We start from the raw sequence: 23,966 nt of genomic DNA on the forward strand, positions 1-23,966 counted from the left end.
GAGATTGAATCTTAAGAGAGCAAAAAATAGTCGGCCTTCACTATGTGCAAAGTCAGTCTGGCTGCGCCACAGAGAAAGCAGCCCTAAATAGGGCTCATAATGGTGCCTGTGAGCAAACAGGCAGCAGCATTGGTGCAATCTCAATTTCAAAGTAGTCTTTTTTGGGGGGTATCCCTCCTGATGACCCAGTTGGACATGATTTCAACAGAGTCACCAGGAGGGATCAGCCAATGAAGTTGGAAGTCCCACACAGTTGACAACATTAAACTACATTAAAATGATGGAAGCCCTCAATGGCACTGCCCATGCTAATGAGTCCTTTTGGCAACTAGAGGCCTCTATCATTCTTTATGGGCTAGGCTGAGTAACCCTGAGAAAAAAACATGGTTTCTGTTTCCAATTTGGTTTAGCCTCTACAGGTTCTAACAATGGCCTGTAGTTCTGATTAAGACTGCCACTTTCATCTTTAGTGTCATACACTGTTGTAGGCTATAAATCAGTCTGTAAATGTTTCATATTTAATTAATCTGAGTTTCATTGGACATTGCCACAAACCTCATTTAATCAATGTCATATTTAAATAAGGCAATTTATTGACATTCTGTAGAACTCAGCTGTCATCCAACTCTGCTGTGGAGTCATTACGCATCCTTTCCAAACATTGTGTGACATAGCCTCTTTCTTTTTCTTTCCGTACACGCAGTCATACTTACAGTAACTGTTGTATTTCTATCTTGTAGGTGGATTACTACCATGGGGATAAGATATGTGACCCATATGCCTGGTTGGAAGATCCACTGACGTGTTTGTGTGTGTGTGTGTGTGTGTGTATGTTTGTTTTGCCCAGGCATTTGTGGAGGAACAGAATAAGCTGTCCATGCCATTCCTGGAGCAGTGTGCGGTCAGGCCTCAATTTTACCAGCGGCTAACAGCTCTACTACTACCCCAAGTATATCTGCCCCTACAAGAGAGGAAACAGGTTAGGAACTAAAATACAGCTACTCCTACAAGAGAGGACACGGGTTAGGGAGTAAAATACAGCTGCCCCTACAAGAGAGGAAACAGATAGTGACTAAAATACAGCTGCCCCTACAAGAAAGGACACGGGTTAGGGAGTAAAATACAGCTGCACCTACAAGAGAGGACACGGGTTAGGGAGTAAAATACAGCTGCCCCTACAAGAGAGGAAACTGGTTAGGGAGTAAAATACAGCTGCCCCTACAAGAGAGGACACGGGTTAGGGAGTAAAATACAGCAGCACCTACAAGAGAGGAAACAGATAGGAACTAAAATACAGCTGCACCTACAAGAGAGGAAACTGGTTAGGGAGTAAAATACAGCTGCCCCTACAAGATAGGAAACAGATAGGAACTAAAATACAGGTGCCCCTACAAGAGGGGAAACTGGTTAGGGAGTAAAATACAGCTGCCCCTACAAGAGAGGGAACAGGTTAGGGAGTAAAATACAGCTGCCCCTACAAGAGAGGACACAGGTTAGGGAGTAAAATACTGTTGCCCCTACAAGAGAGGAAACAGATAGGAACTAAAATACAGCTGCCCCAACAAGAGAGGAAACTGGTTAGGGAGTAAAATACAGTTGCCCCAAAAAGCGAGGAAACCAGTAGGAGCTAAAATACAGCTGCCACTACATCACTGTCTAGCATGTTACTTTTGATACCGGAGCACCGAAGCATGCGTCGAAATCGCTATTGCAGCTAACTTCGAAACTCCTGTATCCCTTTATCAAAATTACGTCATCCATGATGTCCGAAGCTTAGTTTGATAACGTGCTTTTTTTAAACCGTGTTTTGCAAAATGCGAGATCTTACTGATTTTGCAGTGGTTCCGGTGCTTTCGTCTATTCCAAGCTGCTTTCAAACACCGAACTCTACTAGACAGTTAATACCAAACTTCAGACATCTCAGAACAAATTAGTCAGGATTATTGTGAAACTTCCAGCACCTACTCATCTTAACCATTTCCACGTTAAAGGACTCAGATGGCTCAACGTGGAGGAGAGTCTGTCAGAATAAAGTGTGTCTTGTTTTTTTATTTTTCTATTTTATTTCAGCTTTATTTAACCAGGTAGGCTAGTTGAGAAAAAGTTCTCATTTACAACTGCGACCTGGCCAAGATAAAGCATAGCAGTGTGAACAGACAACAACACAGAGTTACACATGGAGCAAACAATAAACAAGTCAATAACACAGTAGAAAAAAAGAAAAAAAGAGTCTATATACATTGTGTGCAAAAGGCATGAGGAGGTAGGCGAATAATTACAATTTTGCAGATTAACACTGGAGTGATAAATGATCAGATGGTCATGTGCAGGTAGAGATACTGGTGTGCAAAAGAGCAGAAAAGTAAATAAATAAAAACAGTATCGGGATGAGGTAGGTAAATTGGGTGGGCTATTTACAGATGGACTATGTACAGCTGCAGCGATCGGTTAGCTGCTCAGATAGCAGATGTTTAAAGTTGGTGAGGGAGATAAAAGTCTCCAACTTCAGCGATTTTTGCAATTCGTTCCAGTCACAGGCAGCAGAGAACTGGAAGGAAAGGTGGCCAAATGAGGTGTTGGCTTCAGGGATGATCAGTGAGATATACCTGCTGGAGCACGTGCTACAGGTGGGTGTTGCCATTGTGACCAGTGAACTGAGATAAGGCAGAACTTTACCTAGCATGGACTTGTAGATGACCTGGAGCCAGTGGGTCTGGCAACGAATATGTAGCGAGGGCCAGCCGACTAGAGAATACAGGTCACAGTGGTGGGTGGTATAAGGTGCTTTAGTAACAAAACGGATGGCACTGTGATAAACTGCATCCAGTTTGCTGAGTAGAGTATTGGAAGCTATTTTGTAGATGACATCGCCGAAGTCGAGGATCGGTAGGATAGTCAGTTTTACTAGGGTAAGTTTGGCGGCGTGAGTGAAGGAGGCTTTGTTGCGGAATAGAAAGCCGACTCTCGATTTGATTTTAGATTGGAGATGTTTGATATGAGTCTGGAAGGAGAGTTTACAGTCTAGCCAGACACCTAGGTACTTATAGATGTCCACATATTCTAGGTCGGAACCATCCAGGGTGGTGATGCTAGTCAGGCATGCGGGTGCAGGCAGCGAACGGTTGAAAAGCATGCATTTGGTTTTACTAGTGTTTAAGAGCAGTTGGAGGCCACGGAAGGAGTGTTGTATGGCATTGAAGCTCGTTTGGAGGTTAGAAAGCACAGTGTCCAAGGAAGGGCCAGAAGTATACAGAATGGTGTCGTCTGCGTAGAGGTGGATCAGGGAATCGCCCGCAGCAAGAGCAACATCATTGATATATACAGAGAAAAGAGTCGGCCCGAGAATTGAACCCTGTGGCACCCCCATAGAGAGGACAGGCAGAGGACCGGACAACATGCCCTCCGATTTGACGCACTGAACTCTGTCTGCAAAGTAGTTGGTGAACCAGGCAGGGCAGTCATTAGAAAAACCGAGGCTACTGAGTCTGCCGATAAGAATATGGTGATTGACAGAGTCGAAAGCCTTGGCCAGGTCGATGAAGACGGCTGCACAGTACTGTCTTTTATCGATGGCGGTTATGATATTGTTTAGTACCTTGAGCGTGGCTGAGGTGCACCTGTGACTGGCTCGGAAACCAGATTGCACAGCGGAGAAGGTACGGTGGGATTCGAGATGGTCAGTGATCTGTTTGTTGACTTGGCTTTCGAAGACCTTAGATAGGCAGGGCAGGATGGATATAGGTCTGTAACAGTTTGGGTCCAGGGTGTCTCCCCCTCTGATTTGTACGGGTCCAGGTTTTGCAGCTCTTTCAGAACATCTGCTATCTGGATTTGGGTAAAGGAGAAGCTGGGGAGGCTTGGGCGAGTAGCTGCGGGTGGGGGCGGAGCTGTTGGCCAAGGTTGGAGTAGCCAGGAGGAAGGCATGCCCAGCCGTTGAGAAATGCTTGTTGAAGTTTTCAATAATCATGGATTTATCGGTGGTGACCGTGTTACATAGCCTCAGTGCAGTGGGCAGCTGGGAGGAGGTGCTCTTGTACTCCATGGACTTTACAGTGTCTCAGAACTTTTTGGAGTTGGAGCTACAGGATGCACATTTCTGCTTGAAAAAGCTGGCCTTTGCTTTCCTGGCTGACTGCGTGTATTGGTTCCTGACTTCCCTGAACAGTTGCATATCGCGGGGACTATTCGATGCTATTGCAGTCCGCCACAGGATGTTTTTGTGCTGGCCGAGGGCAGTCAGGTCTGGAGTGAACCAAGGGCTCTATCTGTTCTTAGTTCTGCATTTTTTGAACGGAGCGTGCCTATCTAAGATGGTGAGGAAGTTACTTTTAAAGAATGACCAGGCATCCTCAACTGACGGGATGAGGTCAATATCCTTCCAGGATACCCGGGCCAGGTCGATTAGAAAGACCTGCTCGCAGAAGTGTTTTAGGGAGCGTTTGACAGTGATGAGGGGTGGTCGTTTGACTGCGGACCCGTAGCGGATACAGGCAATGAGGCAGTGATCGCTGAGATCCTGGTTGAAGACAGCGGAGGTGTATTTGGAGGGCCAGTTGGTCAGGATAACGTCTATTTATTTATTTATTTATTTATTTCACCTTTATTTAACCAGGTAGGCAAGTTGAGAACAAGTTCTCATTTACAATTGCGACCTGGCCAAGATAAAGCAAAACAGTTCGACACATACAACGACACAGAGTTACACATGGAGAAAAACAAACATACAGTCAATAATACAGTATAAACAAGTCTATATACGATGTGAGCAAATGAGGTGAGATAAGGGAGGTAAAGGCAAAAAAAGGCCATGGTGGCAAAGTAAATACAATATAGCAAGTAAAACACTGGAATGGTAGATTTGCAGTGGAAGAATGTGCAAAGTAGAAATAACAATAATGGGGTGCAAAGGAGCAAAATAAATAAAATAAATACAGTAGGGAAAGAGGTAGTTGTTTGGGCTAAATTATAGGTGGGCTATGTACAGGTGCAGTAATCTGTGAGCTGCTCTGACAGCTGGTGCTTAAAGCTAGTGAGGGAGATAAGTGTTTCCAGTTTCAGAGATTTTTGTAGTTCGTTCCAGTCATTGGCATCAGAGAACTGGAAGGAGAGGCGGCCAAAGAAAGAATTGGTTTTGGGGGTGACCAGAGAGATATACCTGCTGGAGCGCGTGCTACAGGTGGGTGATGCTATGGTGACCAGCGAGCTGAGATAAGGGGAGACTTTACCTAGCAGGGTCTTGTAGATGACATGGAGCCAGTGGGTTTGGCGACGAGTATGAAGCGAGGGCCAGCCAACGAGAGCGTACAGGTCGCAATGGTGGGTAGTATATGGGGCTTTGGTGACAAAACGGATTGCACTGTGATAGACTGCATCCAATTTGTTGAGTAGGGTATTGGAGGCTATTTTGTAAATGACATCGCCAAAGTCGAGGATTGGTAGGATGGTCAGTTTTACAAGGGTATGTTTGGCAGCATGAGTGAAGGATGCTTTGTTGCGAAATAGGAAGCCAATTCTAGATTTAACTTTGGATTGGAGATGTTTGATGTGGGTCTGGAAGGAGAGTTTACAGTCTAACCAGACACCTAGGTATTTGTAGTTGTCCACGTATTCTAAGTCAGAGCCGTCCAGAGTAGTGATGTTGGACAGGCGGGCAGGTGCAGGCAGCGATCGGTTGAAGAGCATGCATTTAGTTTTACTTGTATTTAAGAGCAATTGGAGGCCACGGAAGGAGAGTTGTATGGCATTGAAGCTTGAAGCTTGGAGGGTTGTTAACACAGTGTCCGAAGAAGGGCCAGAAGTATACAGAATGGTGTCGTCTGCGTAGAGGTGGATCAGAGACTCACCAGAAGCAAGAGCGACATCATTGATGTATACAGAGAAGAGAGTCGGTCCATGAATTGAACCCTGTGGCACCCCCATAGAGAATGTCAGAGGTCCGGACAGCAGACCCTACGATTTGACACACTGAACTGTATCAGAGAAGTAGTTGGTGAACCAAGTGAGGCAATCATTTGAGAAACCAAGGCTGTCGAGTCTGCCGATGAGGATGTGGTGATTGACAGAGTCGAAAGCCTTGGCCAGATCAATGAAGACGGCTGCACAGTAATGTTTCTTATCGATGGCGGTTAAGATAACGTTTAGGACCTTGAGCGTGGCTGAGGTGCACCCATGACCAGCTCTGAAACCAGATTGCATAGCAGAGAAGGTATGGTGAGATTCGAAATGGTTGGTAATCTGTTTGTTGACTTGGCTTTCGAAGACCTTAGAAAGGCAGGGTAGGATAGATATAGGTCTGTAGCAGTTTGGGTCAAGAGTGTTCCCCCCTTTGAAGAGGGGGATGACCGCAGCTGCTTTCCAATCTTTGGGAATGTCAGACGACACAAAAGAGAGGTTGAACAGGCTAGTAATAGGGGTGGCAATAATTTTTAGAAAGAAAGGGTCCAGATTGTCTAGCCCGGCTGATTTGTAGGGGTCCAGATTTTGCAGCTCTTTCAGAACATCAGCTGACTGGATTTGGGAGAAGGAGAAATGCGGAAGGCTTCGGTGAGTTACTGTGCTGTGCTGTGCTGTGCTGTGCTGTTGACCGGGGTAGGAGTAGCCAGGTGGAAAGCATGGCCAGCCGTAGAAAAATGCTTATTGAAATTCTCAATGATAGTGGATTTATCAGTGGTGACAGTGTTTCCTATCTTCAGTGCAGTGGGCAGCTGGGAGGAGGTGTTCTTATATTCCATGGACTTTACAGTGTCTATGAGGGTGCCCTTGTTTACAGATTTAGGGTTGTACCTGGTGGGTTCTTTGATGATTTGTGTGAGATTGAGGGCATCTAGCTTAGATTGTAGGACTGCCGGGGTGTTAAGCATATCCCAGTTTAGGTCACCTAACAGAACAAACTCTGAAGCTAGATGGGGGGGGGGATCAATTCACAAATGGTGTCCAGGGCACAGCTGGGAGCTGAGGGGGGTCGGTAGCAGGCGGCAACAGTGAGAGACTTATTTCTGGAGAGAGTAATTTTTAAAATTAGTAGTTCGAACTGTTTCGGTATGGACCTGGAAAGTATGACATTACTTTGCAGGCTAACTTCTCCCCCTTTTGCAGTTCTATCTTGACAGAAAATGTTATAGTTGGGTATGGAAATCTCAGAATTTTTGGTGGCCTTCCTAAGCCAGGATTCAGACACGGCAATGACATCAGGGTTGGCAGAGTGTGCTAAAGCAGTGAGTAAAACAAACTTAGGGAGGAGGCTTCTGATGTTGACATGCATGAAACCAAGGCTTTTTCGATCACAGAAGTCAACAAATGAGGGTGCCTGGGGACATGCAGGGCCTGGGTTTACTTCCACATCACCCGCGGAACAGAGGAGGAGTAGTATGAGGGTGCGGCTAAAGGCCATCAAAACTGGTCGCCTAGAGCGTTGGGGACAAAGAATAAAAGGAGCAGAATTCTGGGCATGGTAGAATATATTCAGGGCATAATGCGCAGACAGGGGTATGGTGGGGTGTGGGTACAGCAGAGGTAAGCCCAGGCACTGGGTGATGATAAGAGAGGTTGAATCTCTGGACATGCTGGTTGTAATGGGTGAGGTCATCGCATGTGTGGGAGGTGGGACAAAGGAGGTATCAGAGGTATGAAGAGTGGAACTAGGGGCTCCATTGTAAACAAAAACAATGGTAACTAATCCTGAACAACAGTATACAAGGCATATTGACATTTGAAAGAGACATACAGCGAGGCATAAAGTAATTGCAGGTGTTGATTGGGAGAGCTAGCTAAAACAACAGGTGAGACAACAACAGCTAATCAGCTAACATAACAACAGCAGGTAATGCCGATGACTAGGCAGAGAGGGTCGGATTAACTACACACAGAGCCTGAGTTCGCGGCTGGGGCCGACAGATAAAAAAATAAATATACAGAATGGAGTACCGTGATTAATGGACAGTCCAGCAGGCATCAGCTATGTAGCCAAGTGATCATAGTGTCCATGGGGCAGCAGTAGATGGAACAGGGAACCCGCCACTACGCTAGCAGGCGACAAGGCGTTTAAAGTTAGTAGCCCTCCGACGGGAGCCAAATGAAAGGCACAGAGGATGGAGTATTCGTCGGCAGACCCGTCGTGGTGGTGCGGCGGGGCGCCGTGTCGACAGAGAATCCAAGCCAGATGGCGAAAGAGGTATTGTAGCATTTAGTTTGCTGGCCGGGAGATGCGCCTGGCTCACGGCTAACTGGTGCTAGCTTCGTGGCATAAGCTTGTCCACGGTATGGTCCTCAGGTACTTACTATATGCAACTTGGTAAGAATTTGAAACATAGAAACTCCATAGGCAGTGTGAAGTTCTCACTATAAAAATAGCTAATTAGTAGCATGTCTCAAAAGTGAGTCATAAGACTACATACAATACGTGGGTGAGATGAAAGTACCCAGGATAGCATATGGTCTTCCTTTTGATGCCTAGTGTGTATCATATTGTAATTGTCCTGTGTGTGTATAGACAGTAACCAGTCATCTACTCATTCAAGGGTTTTTCTTTATTTTTACTATTTTCTACATTGTAGAATAATAGTGAAGACATCAACACTATGAAATAACACATATGGAATCATGTAGTAGCCAAAAAAGTGTTAAACAAATCAAAATACAGTATATTTTATATTTGAGATTCTTCAAAGCAGGGTAGCCTAGTGGGGCGGCAGGGTAGCCTAGTGGTTAGAGCGTTGGACTAGTAACCGGAAGGTTGCAAGCCCCCGAACTGACAAGGTACAAACCTGTCGTTCTGCCCCTGAACAGGCAGTTAACCCACTGTTTCTAGGCCGTCATTGAAAATAAGAATTTGTTCTTAACTGACTTGCTTGGTTAAATAAAGGTCAAATAAATAAATAAAATAAAAGCAGCCACCCTTTGCCTTGATGACAGCTTTGCACACCCTTGGCATTCTCTTAACCAGCTTCACCTGGAATGCTTTTTCAACCATCTTGAAGGAGTTCTCATGTATGCTGAGCACTTGTTAGCTGCTTTTCCTTCACTCTGCGGTCCAACTCATCCCAAAACATCTCAATTGGGTTGAGGTCGGGTGATTGTGGAGGCCAGGTCATCTGATGCAGCACTCCTGTCACGACTTCCACCGAAGTCGTTTCCTCTCCTTTTCGGGCGGTGTTCGGCGGTCGGCGTCCCCGGTCTTCTAGTCATCGTCGATCCACTTTTCATTTTCCATTTGTTTTGTCTTGTTTTCCTACACACCTGGTTTCCATTTCCCTCATTAAGTGTTGTGTATTTAACCCTCTGTTCCCCCCATGTCTTTGTTTTGGAATTGTTTGTCTGTAAGTGTTTGTGCACTATGTTACTGGTGCGCGTCGGGTTTTGTACCCATGTAGGTTATTTTTTATTTGCCGTTGGTTTTGAAATTAAACTACTCCGGCTATTAGCTATTTCTGCTCTCCTGCGTCTGACTTCACTGCCACCAGTTCATCAACCCTTACAACTCCATCACTCTCCTTCTTGGTCAAATAGCACTTACACAGCCTGGAGGTGTGTTGGGTCATTGTCCTGTTGACAGTCCCACTAAGCACAAACCAGATGGGATGGCATATCGCTGCAAAATGCTGTGGTAGCCATGTTGGTTAAGTGTGCCTTGAATTCTAAATAAATCACTGACAGTGTCACCAGCAAAGAACCCCCACACCATCACACCTCCTCCTCCATGCTTCACAGTATGAACCACACCATCCATTCACCTATTCTGCATCTCACAAGACAGCGGTTGGAACCAAAAATACAAAATTTGGACTCATCAGATTAAAGGACAGATTTTCACTGTTCTAATGTCCATTACTCGTGTTTCTTTGCCCAAGCAAGTCTTCTTCTTATCGGTGTCCTTTAGTAGTGGTTTCTTTGCAGCAATTTGACCATGAAGGCCTGATTCACGCAGTCTCCTCTGAACACTTGATGTTGAGATGTGTCCGTTACTTGAACTATGTGAAGCAATTATTTGGGCTGCTGTTTCAGAGGCTGGTAACTCTAATGAACTTATCCTCTGCAGCAGAGGTAACTCTGGGTCTTCCTTTCCTGTGGCTGTCCTCATGAGAGCCAGTTTCATCATAGCGATTGATGGTTTTTAAGAAGGCACTTGAAGAAAAGTTCAAAGTTCTTGAAATTCTCCGGATTGACTGACCGTCATGTCTTAAAGTAATGATGCACTGTCATTTCCCTTTGCTTATTTGAGCTGTTCTTACCATAATATGGACTTGGTCTTCTGTATACAACCCCTACCATGTCACAACACAACTGATTGGCTCAAACGCATTATTAACGCACAAATTAACTTTTAACAACACACACCTATTAACTGAAATGCATTCCAGGTGACTACTTCATGAAGCTGGTTGAGAGAATGCCAAAAGTGTGCAAAGCTGTCAAGGCAAAGGGTGGTTACTTTGAAGAATCTAAAATATATTTTGATTTGTTTCACTTTTTCTTGGTTACTACATGATTCCATATGTGTTATTTCATAGTTTTGATATCTTCACTATTATTCTACAATGTAGAAAATAGTACAATTAAAGAAAAACCCTTGGATGAGGAGGTGTGTCCAAACCTTAAACTGGTACTGTATAAGACGTTGATTGTTGTATACTGTATTTTATGGGTATGTGAGACAAGGGAGATTTACCTGTCCTATTTAGCTCATTTTATGAAGAAAAACAACAATTCTGTCTGTCATTGTTTGTTGCCGCTACCTAACCTACCTACTTAGCAGGTAGAGACAGACCTATGATACTTTCAAGGATGTGAGGGTACGAGGTCAGATCCTATTTTTTTCTGCACAATTGTTCAAATATTTTGTTTTATGTAGTATAGCTTCCATCTTCAGCATCTTAAATCATGGCAAACTGTAGATTCAGCTTTTGAAAAATAGTACTCTTGAATGCAAAAAATGGAAGCATAATGTAAAATGCTAATCTGGTATTCCAATTGATTATAGGCTACCAAAGCATTCTCCTAGCATTCTCCACTGCTGGCCGTCTCTCCAGGCACCATCGCATGAGCCTGAAGACAAAGACTGGCCAAACTCATGTCTCATTTTAAAAATTCAAAAAGGCACTAATAAGTCATTTTTCATTTAATTTGTATTTAATTCTAAGCAAGTCACAGCTCCTGAGTGGCACAGCAGTCTAAGGCAAGGCATCTCAGTGCTAGAGGTGTCACTACAGACCGTGGTTCGATTCCAGGCTGTATCAAATCTGGCAGAGTTCCATAGGGCGGCGCACAATTGGCCCAGCGTCGTTAGGGTTTGGCCGTCACTGTAAATAAGAATTTGTTCTTAACTGACTTGCCTAGTTAAATAAAAAAAATATTTGCGCATGTTGTAGACTATAATGATTTAATATAACAAAATATTGTTTAAATGCTGAGGGCTTTATGTCCCTACCAGCAAATTGTCTCGCAAATGCTTCAATGTATTTCTTTGTAGGCTATAGCCAGTGGTGCAAAAAGTACCCACTTCTCATACTTGAGTAAAAGTTAAGATAACTTAATAGAAAATGACTCAAGTAAAAGTAAAAGTCACCCAGTAAAATACTACTTGAGTAAAAGTCTAAAAGTATTTGTTTTGTAATATACTTAAGTATCAAAAGTAAAAGTGTAAATAATATAAAATTCCTTATATTAAGCAAACCAGACGGCCTAATTTTCTTGTTTATTTTAATTTACGGACGAAGCATGTGTTTAGTGAGTCCGTCAGATCAGAGGCAGTAGGAATGACCAGGGATGTTCTCTTGATAAGTGTGTGAATTTCCTGCAAAGCATTCAAAATGTAACAAGTACTTTTGGGTGTCAAGGAAAATGTATGGAGTAAAAAGTATATAATTTTGGGGGGGAATTTAGTAAAGTAAAAGACTGTCAAAAATATAAATAGTGAAGTAAGGATAATAAAAAAAAATACTTGAAAGTACTACTTAAGTACTTTACACTACTTGCTATAGCCTTGAAATAATTGCAATTATATAGCCTAAATAATTCATTATCATTCCTTCTTAGGCTCCCTGTCTGGTTTCTGACCTATTTAGATTGTTTATGTGCTGTTTAATATGATATGTAGCCTATTTTGAAATGATGTCCGCTTCTTTACAGTCACATTTTCAAGCTTATTCAAATAATTTTAATTCAAATCCATATGGTTTGGTTTCAATACTTATAAAGAAATTGGTAGGTCCAGGTAGTCACAAAAATAGATGGTTAAATTGTGATTTTAATTAACGGGGCGAATTTGGAGCTGCAGTGTGTTTTCCTGTGAGTGCGGCGCGGTCTTTAGCTGCGTTGTCCGGGTAATCAGTCGTTTTTTGGCACAATTTGTTGAAAGCACAGAAGCCTTCAGAAAGCCCATCACTACAACTGCTCCTACAAGAGAGGAAGCAACATCGAGATAGAGGACTCATCTTTGTCACCAGGAGGGATCAGCCAATGAAGTTGTAAGCCCCACCCAGTTGACTCCATTAAAATGGTGGAAGCCCTCCGTGGTCCTGTCCATGCTCATACTGCCTTTTGGCCACTAAAGGCCTCTGTCGTTCTCTATGGGAAATAAACAGATTAGGAACTAAAATACAGCTGCCGCTACAAGAGAGGAAACCGGTTAGAAAGCAGTTTAACTTGTTGAGTGTAGGGGGCAGTATTTTCGTTTTTGGCTAAAAAAGTACCCATTTGAAACAACCTATTTCTCAGCCCCAGAAACTAGAATATGCATATAATTGTCAGATTAGGATAGAAAACTCTAAAGTTCCCCAAACTGTAAAAATATTGTCTGTGAGTATGACAGAACTGATATTGCAGGTGAAAGCCTGAGGAAAATCCAATCAGGGAGTGCCTCTTATTTTGAAACCTCTCTGTTCCTATGCATGCCTATCCTGCATTTAAAGGGATATCAACCATATTCCTTTTTCTATGGCTTCCCTGAGGTGTCAACAGTCTTTAGACATAGTTTCAGGCTTTATTTTTAAAAATGAGCGTGAAAGATCACATTGCGTATGTGGATAGGTGGGGGCTCTCAGAGTGAGTTTTGCGCTATAGAGTAAAGCGGCCATTGTTCCTCCCGGTCCTATTGAAAAAGCTACACACTTGGTTGATATATTATCGAATATATATTTTTAAAACAACCTGAAGATTGATTATAAAAAACGTTTGACATGTTTCTGTGGACATTATGGATATTATTTGGAATATACATCTGCGTTGTCGTGACCGCTCTTTCCTGTGGATTTCTGAACACAACGCGACAAACAAACGTCGGTATTTTGGGTATAAAAATAATCTTTATGGAACAAAAGGAACATTTGTTGTGTAACTGGGAGTCTCGTGAGTGAAAACATCCAAAGATCATCAAATGTAAACAATTTTTTTTGATTGCTTTTCTGATTTTCGTGACCTAGCTACTTAATGCTTAGTGTACATAATGTTATGTTATGCTATCGATAAACTTACACAAACGCTTGGAATCTGAGATGACAGGTGGATTAACAAAAGGCTAAACTGTGTTTTGCAATATTGCACTTGTGATTTCATGAATATGAATATTTTTTAGTAATATTATTTGACTGTGGCGCTATGCTATTCAGCGGTTGCTGAGGACAATTATCCCGCTACCGGGATGGGTGGCGTCAACAAGTTAAGGACTAATCAAAAGGATTCAGTGCTGAGCTGGAACAAAAGCCTGCACACTTATTTCCAAGAAAATGCACAAAAAGAGAGGGCACTACGCAATAACTGCATGTGTGAAACTTACTCCTCAGCCTTGGCACTACCCAGACTCTCCCTAAAGCTGGCTTTCTGACCAAACTGAGCATCTGGGGAAGAAGGACCATGGTCAGGGAGGTGACCAAGAACCCGTTGACCACTGACGAAATGACAGAGTTCTTTGGTTGAGATGGGAGTACCAGCCAGAAGGACACCAGTCTCAACAGCACTTCACCAATCTGGGCTTTATAGGTGAGTGAGCAGACTGAAGCAACTCCTGAGAAAAAGGCACATAACAGCACGCCTGGAGTTTGTAAAAATTCATGTGAAAGACTGCGAGCATAAGGCAAAAGATTCTGTGGTCTGATGAGACGACAACGTAAACCGCTATGTCTAGAGAAAACCAGGCATCACCTGTCTAACACCAAACCTACCGTGAAGCATGGTGGTGACAGCATCATGCTATGGGGATGTTTTTCAGTGGCAGGGACTGGAAGACTGGTAGGGCTAGAGGGAACAATGAATGGAGCCAAATGCAGGCAAATCCTTGACGAGAACCTGCTTCAGAGTGCAAGCTACCTTAGACTGGGGCAAATATTTACATTCCAACAGGATGATGTTCTCCATGGTGGAACAAATATAACTGGTTTCCTCGGTCGATAGGTATTTCTACTTCCATAACCAGGGCCTGCAGAACCAGGATGCGCTCTGTGTGCAGGACTCTCTGGACGGACCAGCCACAGTCTTCTTTGACCCAAACACACTGTCTGCGGATGGTACTGTAGCCTTGAAGAGTGAGCTGATTACTGTAATACAACGTTTTATAGTGTATTTGCGTGTATGTCTCAATCGGAGTCCTCACAATTCCTCCTCCTCCTCTCTTGTAAAGCAATTGACATTATTAGATTTTATTGCTGTGACAAAGGTGGAGTATATTGCTAAAAAACACAAATGATAGGCCCACTTTACATTATACATTATAATATCACACAATGTAATATCTATTTTTCCTTTTCCTCTCTCCTTACCTCACTCTCCTTCTCCTTTCAGTGGGGCGCTTGTCAGATGAGTGCGAGTACTTTGCGTATGGCCTGAGCTCCAGTGGCTCCGACTGGGTGACGGTGCACTTCCTAAAGGCTGATGACCTCATGACGCTGCCTGATGTCCTGGACAGGGTGAAGTTCAGCTGCCTGGCCTGGACCCACGATTCCCGCGGGGTGTTTTATGATTGTTACCCCCGGCAGGGCGGCAAGGCTGATGGTGAGACACACACACACACACACACACACACACACACACGAAATCTACTGTATACAGTACAACATAGTATACAGTGCATTCAGAAATTATTCAGACATCTTGACTTTTTGCACTTTGTTACGTTACAGCCTTATTCTAAAATTGATTCAATTGTTTTTCCTGATCACTCCTCTGACAAAGCAAAAACTGAAATATCCCTTTTACATAAGAATTCAGACCCTTTTCTCAATACTTTGTTGAAGCACCTTTGGCAGTGATTACAGCCTTGAGTCTTCTTGGGTATGATGCTACAAGCTTGGCACACCTGTATTTGGGGAGTTGCTCCCATTCTTCTCTGCAGATCCTCTCAAGCTCTGTCAGGTTTTCCAGAGATGTTCAATCAGGTTCAAGTCCGGGCTCTGGCTGGGCCACTCAAGGACATTCAGAGACTTGTCCCGAAGCCACCTCCTGCGTTGTCTTGGCTGTGTGCTTAAGGTCATTGTCCTGTTGGAAGGTGAACCTCCTCCCCAGTCTGAGGTCCTGAGCGCTCTGGAGCAGGTTTTCATCAAGGATCTCTCTGTACTTTGCTTCGTTCATCTTTCCCTCGATCCTGACTAGTCTCCTTGTCCCTGCCTCTGAAAAACATTCCCACAGCATTCACCCTATGGATAATGCCAGGTTTCCTCCAAACATGACGCTTGGCATTCAGACCAAAGAGTTCAATCTTGGTTTCATCAGACCAGAGCAGCTTGTTTTTCATGGTCTGAGAGTCCTTTAGGTGCCTTTTGGCAAACTCCAAGCAGGCTGTCATGTGCATTTTACTGAGGAGTGGCTTCCATCTGGCCACTCTACCATAAAGGCCTGATTGGTTGAGTGCTGCAAAGATTGTTGTCCTTCTTGAAGGTTCTCCCATCCCCACAGAGGAACTCTAGAGCTCTGTCAGAGATTCTTGGTCACTTCCCTGACCAAGGCCCTTCTCCCCCAACTACTCAGTTTGATTGGGCGGCCAGCTCTAGAAAGTGTCTTGGTGGTTCCAAACTTCTTCCATTTAAGAATGATGGAGGCCACTGTCTTCTTGGGAACCTTCAATGCTGCAGACATTTTTTGGTACCCTTCCCTGGATCTGTGACTCTTTTACATTCCTGTCTCTGAGCTCAATGGACAATTCCTTCGACTTAATGGCTTATCTTTTTCTTTGACATGTGGGACCAACTGTAGGACCTTCTATAGACAGATGTGTGCCTTTCCAAATCATGTCCAATCAATTGAATTGACCACAGGTGGTCTCCAAGTTGTAGAAAGAAACATCGCAAGAATGATCATTCGAAACAGGATGCACCTGAGCTCAATTTCGAGTCTGAAAACAAAGGGCCTGAATAGTTATGTCAATAATTTGTTTTTTAATTTTAATACATTTGCAAACATTTCTTAAAACCTGTTTTCACTTTGCCATTATGGGGTATTGTGTGCAGATTGATGAGGATTTTATTTTATTTGACCCATTTTAGAATAAAGCTGTAACGTACCAAAATGTGGGAAAAGGGAAGGGGTCTGAATACTTTCTGAATGCACTGTACCTACTGTACAAGTGCAGAGACACGTTGAAAAACACACAGCTTTCTGCATTGCTCCACAGGCACAGAGACCACATCCAACCTCAATCAGAAACTCTACAACCATGTGATCGGCACCAACCAATCAGAGGACATCCTGGTGGCTGAGTTTCCTGACCATCCAAAATGGCACAGTGGAGTAACAGTGAGTTTAAAGAGAATGTTTTTTCTTTACATTTCTCACCTGTTGTCCACCACATTCTCCATATGAATCTACTGCTATTACACTGTCACACTTTTTCTCATCTCCCTCACTTCTCTCCTCCACCTTGTTTGACTCTTTCTCAATCCCGGATCGATCTTATGATCTCAGTTTGTAAGTAATGACTTGCATTGTTCATGTAGGGATAGCATCAGCTAGTGCTAAAGCGTCAAATGATTTGTATTTCTCACTCACCCTCCTTGTCCCCCTCTCTCACAATCTTACTCTCTGTCTCCCCGCATCTTCTTTCTCTCTCGCTCTCTCCAGGTGTCGGGTGACGGCAGGTATGCAGTGCTCAACATCACAGAAGGCTGTGAGCCATTCAACCAGCTGTGGTACTGTGACCTGGAGAAGCTACCCAATGGCATCACAGGTCTGTCCCTACCATTTTAATCAGACCCTGTATGAATAACTGACGTCATAGGTGTGTCTCAATTCTAGCTCTTATTGTCCTGTACAGATGCAGTCAAATGTATTTGCACGATTCACTATTTCTTCCAGAATAAATGTAAAACATTTGGTATTTGATTTCCAACTGCACAGGACCAAGAAAAATACATCAAAACTGAATGAGATTTTTCACATCAAAGTAAAAAAAAATGGCCTGGACTAAATTATTCACAAGTTAATGTGGTTGGAGGAAAGGGATTGTCATTTACTCGAACTTTATCTCACCTGTGGCAAGTTTGCTACAGGGTAAATATGGCCATTCAACTACATTCTGCTCTATTGCACTCGCTTGTATGTTGCTTGTGTGCCAATATATTTGACTGCATCTGTACCTATAGACCTGCTGCCTTGGGTGAAGCTGGTGCACAACTTTGAGGCGCAGTACTCTTACATCACCAACGAGGGCAGTGTGTTCACCTTCCGCACCAACCTGGACACCCCTCGCTACTGCCTGATCAACATTGACCTGGAGACACCAAACAAGGAGCACTGGAGGACCTATCTACCCCAGCACGACAAAGACGTCCTGGGTAAGAGAAAGCTGAGCAGTGGTATCCAACCCTGGTTCTGGAGACCTACAGGGTGTGCAGGATTTTGTTCCAGCCCACCTCTTAAACAACTGATATGACCTAATGACCTAATCATGCTGATGGTGATAAGCCAAATGTGTTTTTCGTGCTGGGTTGAAACTCAAATTTGAGTTTCTGTGTGAGTATCCAGGATCAGGGTTGGAGACCGCTAAAGGAGGTAAAATAAGTTTGGTATGGTCAGGCTACTTGCCAAGTTTCACTTTTTAGATTTGAATATTTATGTGCCAGTCTATCAACCACAGTGAGTGGAAACTTCGTGGTCTTGGTTAACCCACTTTCGTCGTAGCATGCAACTTTGCAGGTACGGGAACTTTGTCTCAATGAATCACGTTTTAAAATCTATCACCTGCAAGATGTTTGCGACGTAGCAAGCCATTTTTTTCAGCCCATACTTCCAGGCATTGTAAGATCTGGCACGCGTCTTCAATGTAGTCGGGCAGGAACAGGTCATATGTGAGTTACCTCTCATTTAAAGTTTGTGCCTTTTACGTACCACAAGGATGTTCTTCGCCAAACCATATTGGTACCATATTGACTAATATCATTAGAGCAGTGGTGTGTCATCTGCCTATCATTCTGTTAGCTGAGAGATTTGAGTCAGTACTGGAAGTGGGGCCACAGATGTTTACTGCCGTATCTGTGGTTGAGGGTGTGCTTTGACGGTTTTAGGAGGATCTACCAGGTGGTTTGCGATGTATGCTCAGTGTATTAAGGGCCGTGGGTGTGTGGCTCTCTCTATCTCTCGCCATTCCTAGAACAATACACACACACGAGTATAACGTTAACAGCATGTACTGTACATACGCACACTGTTGGAAATCAGCAAATTCAAGCTACATTATTGACATGTGTTCTATTTATACTCGACTTGACTTACTAGCATTGCACTTCTTCGTTTTGGTTGAACTCCCTATACTAGAATATCCAGTGTAGTTGCTGTGTCTTAGACAAAGTCCATTTGAGAGGGGAAAGGAGTTAAACAGGAAGTCTGTGTCCCATGCTGTACTACAATTACAAAAATGCAGACTGCCATCTATTGGACGAGAGAAAGAACAGCGTGTGAAGAATACCTAACACAGTGTACTTCAACATTGCAAAACAAAACAGAAATTGCATCCCCCTTGCAATAATTTGCCATGAAATTGGATCCTATATATGTCAGGTTATTGTTGCGTTATGCCTTCCTTATAATCCAAGGCCAGTTTCATTATTTAGCTGTCAATGGTTCAAGTTTTAAACAGAAAAAAACTGATTCTAGACGTGTTGATATGCTCAGAAGGAACCCAAGTAGCCTACATGTAAGAATTGTCTGTCTTCCTTATAGGCTCTGTGGCCTGTGTGAACCAGCTCCACCTGCTGGTCAACTATGTCCATGACGTGAAGGACATCCTGCAGTTGTATGAGCTGTCCACTGGTGGTCTGGTCAGAGATCTGCCTCTGGATGTGGGCACTGTGGTGAGCCTCAGCTGTAAGAAGAAACACTCCGACTTCTTCTACAAGTTCACCTCCTTCACCACGCCAGGTACTGGATTGTCTCCTAGGGGATAGTCAACTTATTTTGTGGTGTTAGACATGAAAAGGATATGGGATTTCCATTGGCATTAGGGTTAATATTCACACTGTTAGTATGGAGTGGCTTACATTCAACACAAAGGAAGACTAGCTTTCAATACCACTGTTTGGGTACCCTCCCTGCCAACGTCCTTATTATCTATAACCTTTGACCTCTCTAGGACCTCTAACCCCTATGTGTCATGTCTTTCCCAGGTGTGATTTACCACTGTGACCTGAGCCAGGCGTCTCCAGAACCCACAGTGTTCAGACAGGTGGAGGTGAAGGGTATTCAACAGGAGGACTATGAGACCAACCAGGTAAGACAACAGCAGATTACAACTACTTAACAGTATCTTGACACTTTCACTATGACAATATTGCTGTGTGTTTCAGGGGTTTTACCCCAGTAAGGATGGAACTAAAATCCCCATGTTCCTGGTGCACGCCCTGGGTCTTAAGAAGGACTGATCACACCCTGTCTTCCTGTACGGATATGGAGGCTTTGAGCACTCTATCCAACCATACTACAAGTTGGTATCACAACGCATGGACCTCCAACAGAACATGATGAATCTTTCCCCTCCAGGAATTCACAAGTATAGAATTCATCCAAGTGACCCGTATTCTGAGTCGGTGTGATTTGAGTGACACCTGTCCATCACCCCTCCCCTCGCTGTCTCTCTCGCTCTGTCAGTGTTCCATACCTGCTGTTTGTCAGACACCTGGGGGGAATCCTGGCTATAGCCAACATCTGAGGAGGAGGGGAGTACGGACAGACCTGGCCCAAAGGTACTGTATCTTCCCCACCCAAAGACGCATAGAAATAGGTTAAATAAAGCAACAGGCTGGGGGCTGTGATTCGCTAGTTTTATATTCACTAGCACAGCTTTCCACTGTTTTGCCTTCACCTGTGAATCTTGGGGGGGGGGATAAGATGAGCAATGGAAACTATTGTAGCTATGACTGTTGATACTCGGCCCCAGTCTCTCTGTAGCTTAGTTGGCAGATCATGGTGCTTGCAAGGCCAGGATAGTGTGGAAAAGTGTCTGCTAAATGGCATGTGATCTATGGACTATGGCAGTATCCCTTCTAGAGTTGAATTCCTTCTTCTGTCTAGGTGGTACCCTGGGGAACAAGCAGAATTGCTTTGATGACTTCCGGTGTGCAGCAGAGTATCTGATCCAGGAGAACTACACCATAGCCAGCCGCATAGCCATCAACAGCGCCTCCAACGGGGGACTGCTCGTGGGTATGGAGAGGGGATGGCATTTAAGGCCATCTTTCTAAATTGTCTCCTAGTTCGGTCAATCATAACCGCATTCTCCTTAAATGTTTTAGATCTTCAGTATAATTGTTAATGTTAAGTCCATCAAATAGTATTTTTCTACTTAGCTACAATTAATTCAGTGATTACACAGCATATTAAACAGTAGTTAGCTACTTCATTTTAAAAGACTGCCAACCATATTGCATTGTACAAATCCAACTAAAGAGTACTTCCTTATTTTAAGTGGCTATTCAGGATAGGTTGGATGTTGCTGTTGTGTGTGTGTGCGTGTGCGAGCATGCGTGTGCGAGCATGTGTGTGCGTGTGTGCGTGTGCGTGTGTGTGTGTGTGTGTGTGTGTGTGTGTGTGTGTGTGTGTGTGTGTGTGTGCGTGTCAAAGAGTGAGTCAGGTATGTTTAAGTGTAAGACAGGTCTCTCTCTCTCTATAGCCTGAAACACATGGAGAATCTCACAGCCGATAGATTGCTGATAGGTATTTATCACACCTGTTCCTTCATTTGCTAGAACAAAAGCGGTACCTGTTGCATGCCAACCCGGTGGTGATGAACTTACCGACTGTTGTCAGTGGCAAACAACTTCACAACTTCACTTTTAATAGGGATTTTTTTCCCCATACATCCACGTATAAGCCAGTCACACTGTTCAGTGGTGCTAAGTACTGTCGGCAGGCAAATGTTTTACAATCCTACTGGTGTCTATGGCCATTTAGGAAAGTGTGTGTGTGTGTGTGTGTGTGTGTGTGTGTGAGTGTGAGTGTGAGTGTGAGTGTGAGTGTGGGTGTGGGTGTGGGTGTGGGTGTGGGTGTGGGTGTGGGTGTGGGTGTGGGTGTGAGTGTGAGTGTGAGTGTGAGTGTGAGTGTGGGTGTGGGTGTGGGTGTGAGAGTGAGTTGGGTATGTTTTAGAAGTGTAATTAATCATATAACAAGTGTAAGACATGTCTTTCTATCTCTCTCTCTCACACAGAGAGAGTCATGTCTCTGGGTCCACACACACACACACACACGCACACTTTCAAACCCAGCGGCGTGTGTGAATCAGTGTCCGGACCTGTTTGGCTGTGCTGTGGCTAAGGTTGGGGTGATGGACATGCTCAAGTTCCACAAGTTTACCATCGGCCATGCCTGGACCACTGACTACGGCTGTGCAGACCACCCTGAGCAGTTCAAATGGTTCATCAAGTAAGTCTGGTGTACTCAAATCACACACTTAACATACAACTCATACTGAACATAAACACAAATGCATTGGACGCCACATTATAGCTCTGCATGTAGTTTGTACAATAAATAGAACTCAATTATCTCTTTCTCCCTCCACTCACCCTCAGGTACTCCCCTCTCCATAACCTCCCCCCTCCACCTCACATTGGCGCTGCCTACCCTGCCATGCTCCTACTGACTGGTGCCCATGACGACCGGGTGGTGCCCCTCCACACCCTGAAGTACTGTGCCACACTGCAGCACGGTGTGGGCAACAGCCCCGGGCAGGCCCAGCCTCTTATGGTTCGGGTAGACACCCGCAGTGGGCACGGGGCGGGAAAGCCTACCACTAAGACAATCCTGGAGGATACACACGTCTTCTCCTTCATTGCTCAGACACTGGGGCTGAGCTGGAGAGAGTGAGGAGGAAGAGAGGGGAGTGAAGAGCTAGAGCAGTGGTCGCCAACCTTTTCTGAGTCAAGATCACTTTCGGAGTCAAAAAGCAAGCCGAGATCTACCGCCCAGATTTTTTTAAAAAAGATGACTTAAAAAATGGAACATTAACCTAATCAAAACAGTTCTGTAGGAATGAGGTTTGTGCTGTAGGCCTAGTACATTATCACTGCATATTGGCTATATGCCTGGCCTGCCAATATTGTTCTTCTCAGACCATATTATATATATTTTTTTAAACTCAAGCTTTGATAATAAAATAGATCAGTTGGTGTAGCACTTGTGAGGGAAAGCTCGCAAGTGCGAGCATAAATTGAAATAATTTTCAAATAATTTGCTTTTTATTTTACTGGACTGATGGGACCTGAATCTGATGGTCATGGTGCTATCGAGACAACTGGGTTCTCTGAAAAAAAACGAGGTCAATGAGTGATCTTCAATTCGGATTTCTAGAAAGATGTGTGAGTTTCCGACTTGGATGACCGCTCCAAACTATTTTTCCCATCCGGATCAATTTTTTTCCCCCAGTTGTCTTGAACGCTCGGAAGTCAAAGATTTCCGAGTTGCCTGTTGTTTTGAACTCGGCATTAGTCACATCAGCAGGGAGGGAGAGAGCAGCAGAGGGTCCTTCCTTTCCTCTGGTGAGACTGACCAGAGAGGGGACACAGTCTTCCACCTGATGGCGAAACTCGAGTCCCACAACAAATGTATGTTGTTCCTATGTCCAAAGAAAGTGAAATATTCCTCAATACTAATTCAAATAGACGCGATGAGCTGCTAACAGTAATAGAAACGCAGGGATATCAATACACCTGGGTAGTCATTATAGGGTGATTCTGTAACTCCTGGCATTTCTATGTCCTCGGGTACATGTTTAGGATTTTTTTTTCAATAATAAAAATAGGTCATTTGTATGTTAAGTTCACACTACAATCACCTCAGACTTTTTTAACACCTCTCTATCAACTTATTTTGCTACTCGAACATCACTGTTTTGCCCTTGTCCCCGACCCAGACCTTTGAGCTTCTACTATGTTTTTTTCTATGAGAAAGCATAAATAATTACACATTCCATGTTATCTACTAGAGAAAAGAAAGAGTCAACGAAATAAAATCTATATCAATATTTGTGAGTATGCCGTATATTGTTAGTTTTTTACACCAAAATATACCTGTCTTGGCAGTGGTGTCATTTCCATCAGAGGACAAATTCCTCATTAAGAAAGTTTTTTTCAAGAGAATGTTAATGTGGTTACCATGGACACGTATGGTGACACTGAAGCACATGGCTGCAGCAAACAGTTGTTCCAGATGTGATGTCCAAAAGTTGAAGAAAAATATGTCAGTCATTTCCAAACAGGCTATCATTTCTTTAAATTGTGGTAGAATTTTGTTTGAATGTGTACATTTGATGTATTTGGTGTAAACTATACGCTAGTTGTAATACTAGCCAAACCATGCTGAACAGCCTGTAATTTTTCTCCAAAAACTAGAAGCCTCATTTCCATCAGTAATTTCCATCAAACTTAACTGTGGTGGAAATAAATGACAGAATGTGGTGGAAATGACAAATTCATTCTGTTATTAGTTTTTTACTTTAGGCTTATTTAATCATGTTTTAAATGCATTTAATCTATAAAATGTTCCAAGGTGTGCACAAG

The 23,966-nt window shown here is 43.7% G+C and overlaps 2 pseudogenes across 1 annotated transcript; one reads left to right on the forward strand and one right to left on the reverse strand.

Annotated features, from left to right (window-relative positions):
* The window catches only part of LOC149975520 (uncharacterized), a 30,821-nt pseudogene extending 16,475 nt beyond the window's left edge, over window positions 1–14,346 (reverse strand).
* Window positions 14,347–14,765: 419 nt separating this feature from the next.
* LOC110496809 (prolyl endopeptidase-like) lies at window positions 14,766–23,438 on the forward strand (annotated as a pseudogene). Its single transcript, XR_016488180.1, has 11 exons — window positions 14,766–14,979; window positions 16,595–16,716; window positions 17,041–17,146; window positions 17,562–17,753; window positions 19,138–19,335; window positions 19,581–19,684; window positions 19,761–19,897; window positions 20,062–20,156; window positions 20,485–20,616; window positions 21,675–21,831; window positions 21,981–23,438. The product of XR_016488180.1 is annotated as a prolyl endopeptidase-like (transcript).
* The last annotated feature ends 528 nt before the right edge of the window (window positions 23,439–23,966 follow it).

This window comes from Oncorhynchus mykiss, chromosome 18, assembly GCF_057628025.1.
Source record: "Oncorhynchus mykiss isolate SJ-2025 chromosome 18, ASM5762802v1, whole genome shotgun sequence".
Classification (NCBI taxonomy): Eukaryota; Metazoa; Chordata; class Actinopteri; order Salmoniformes; family Salmonidae; genus Oncorhynchus; species Oncorhynchus mykiss.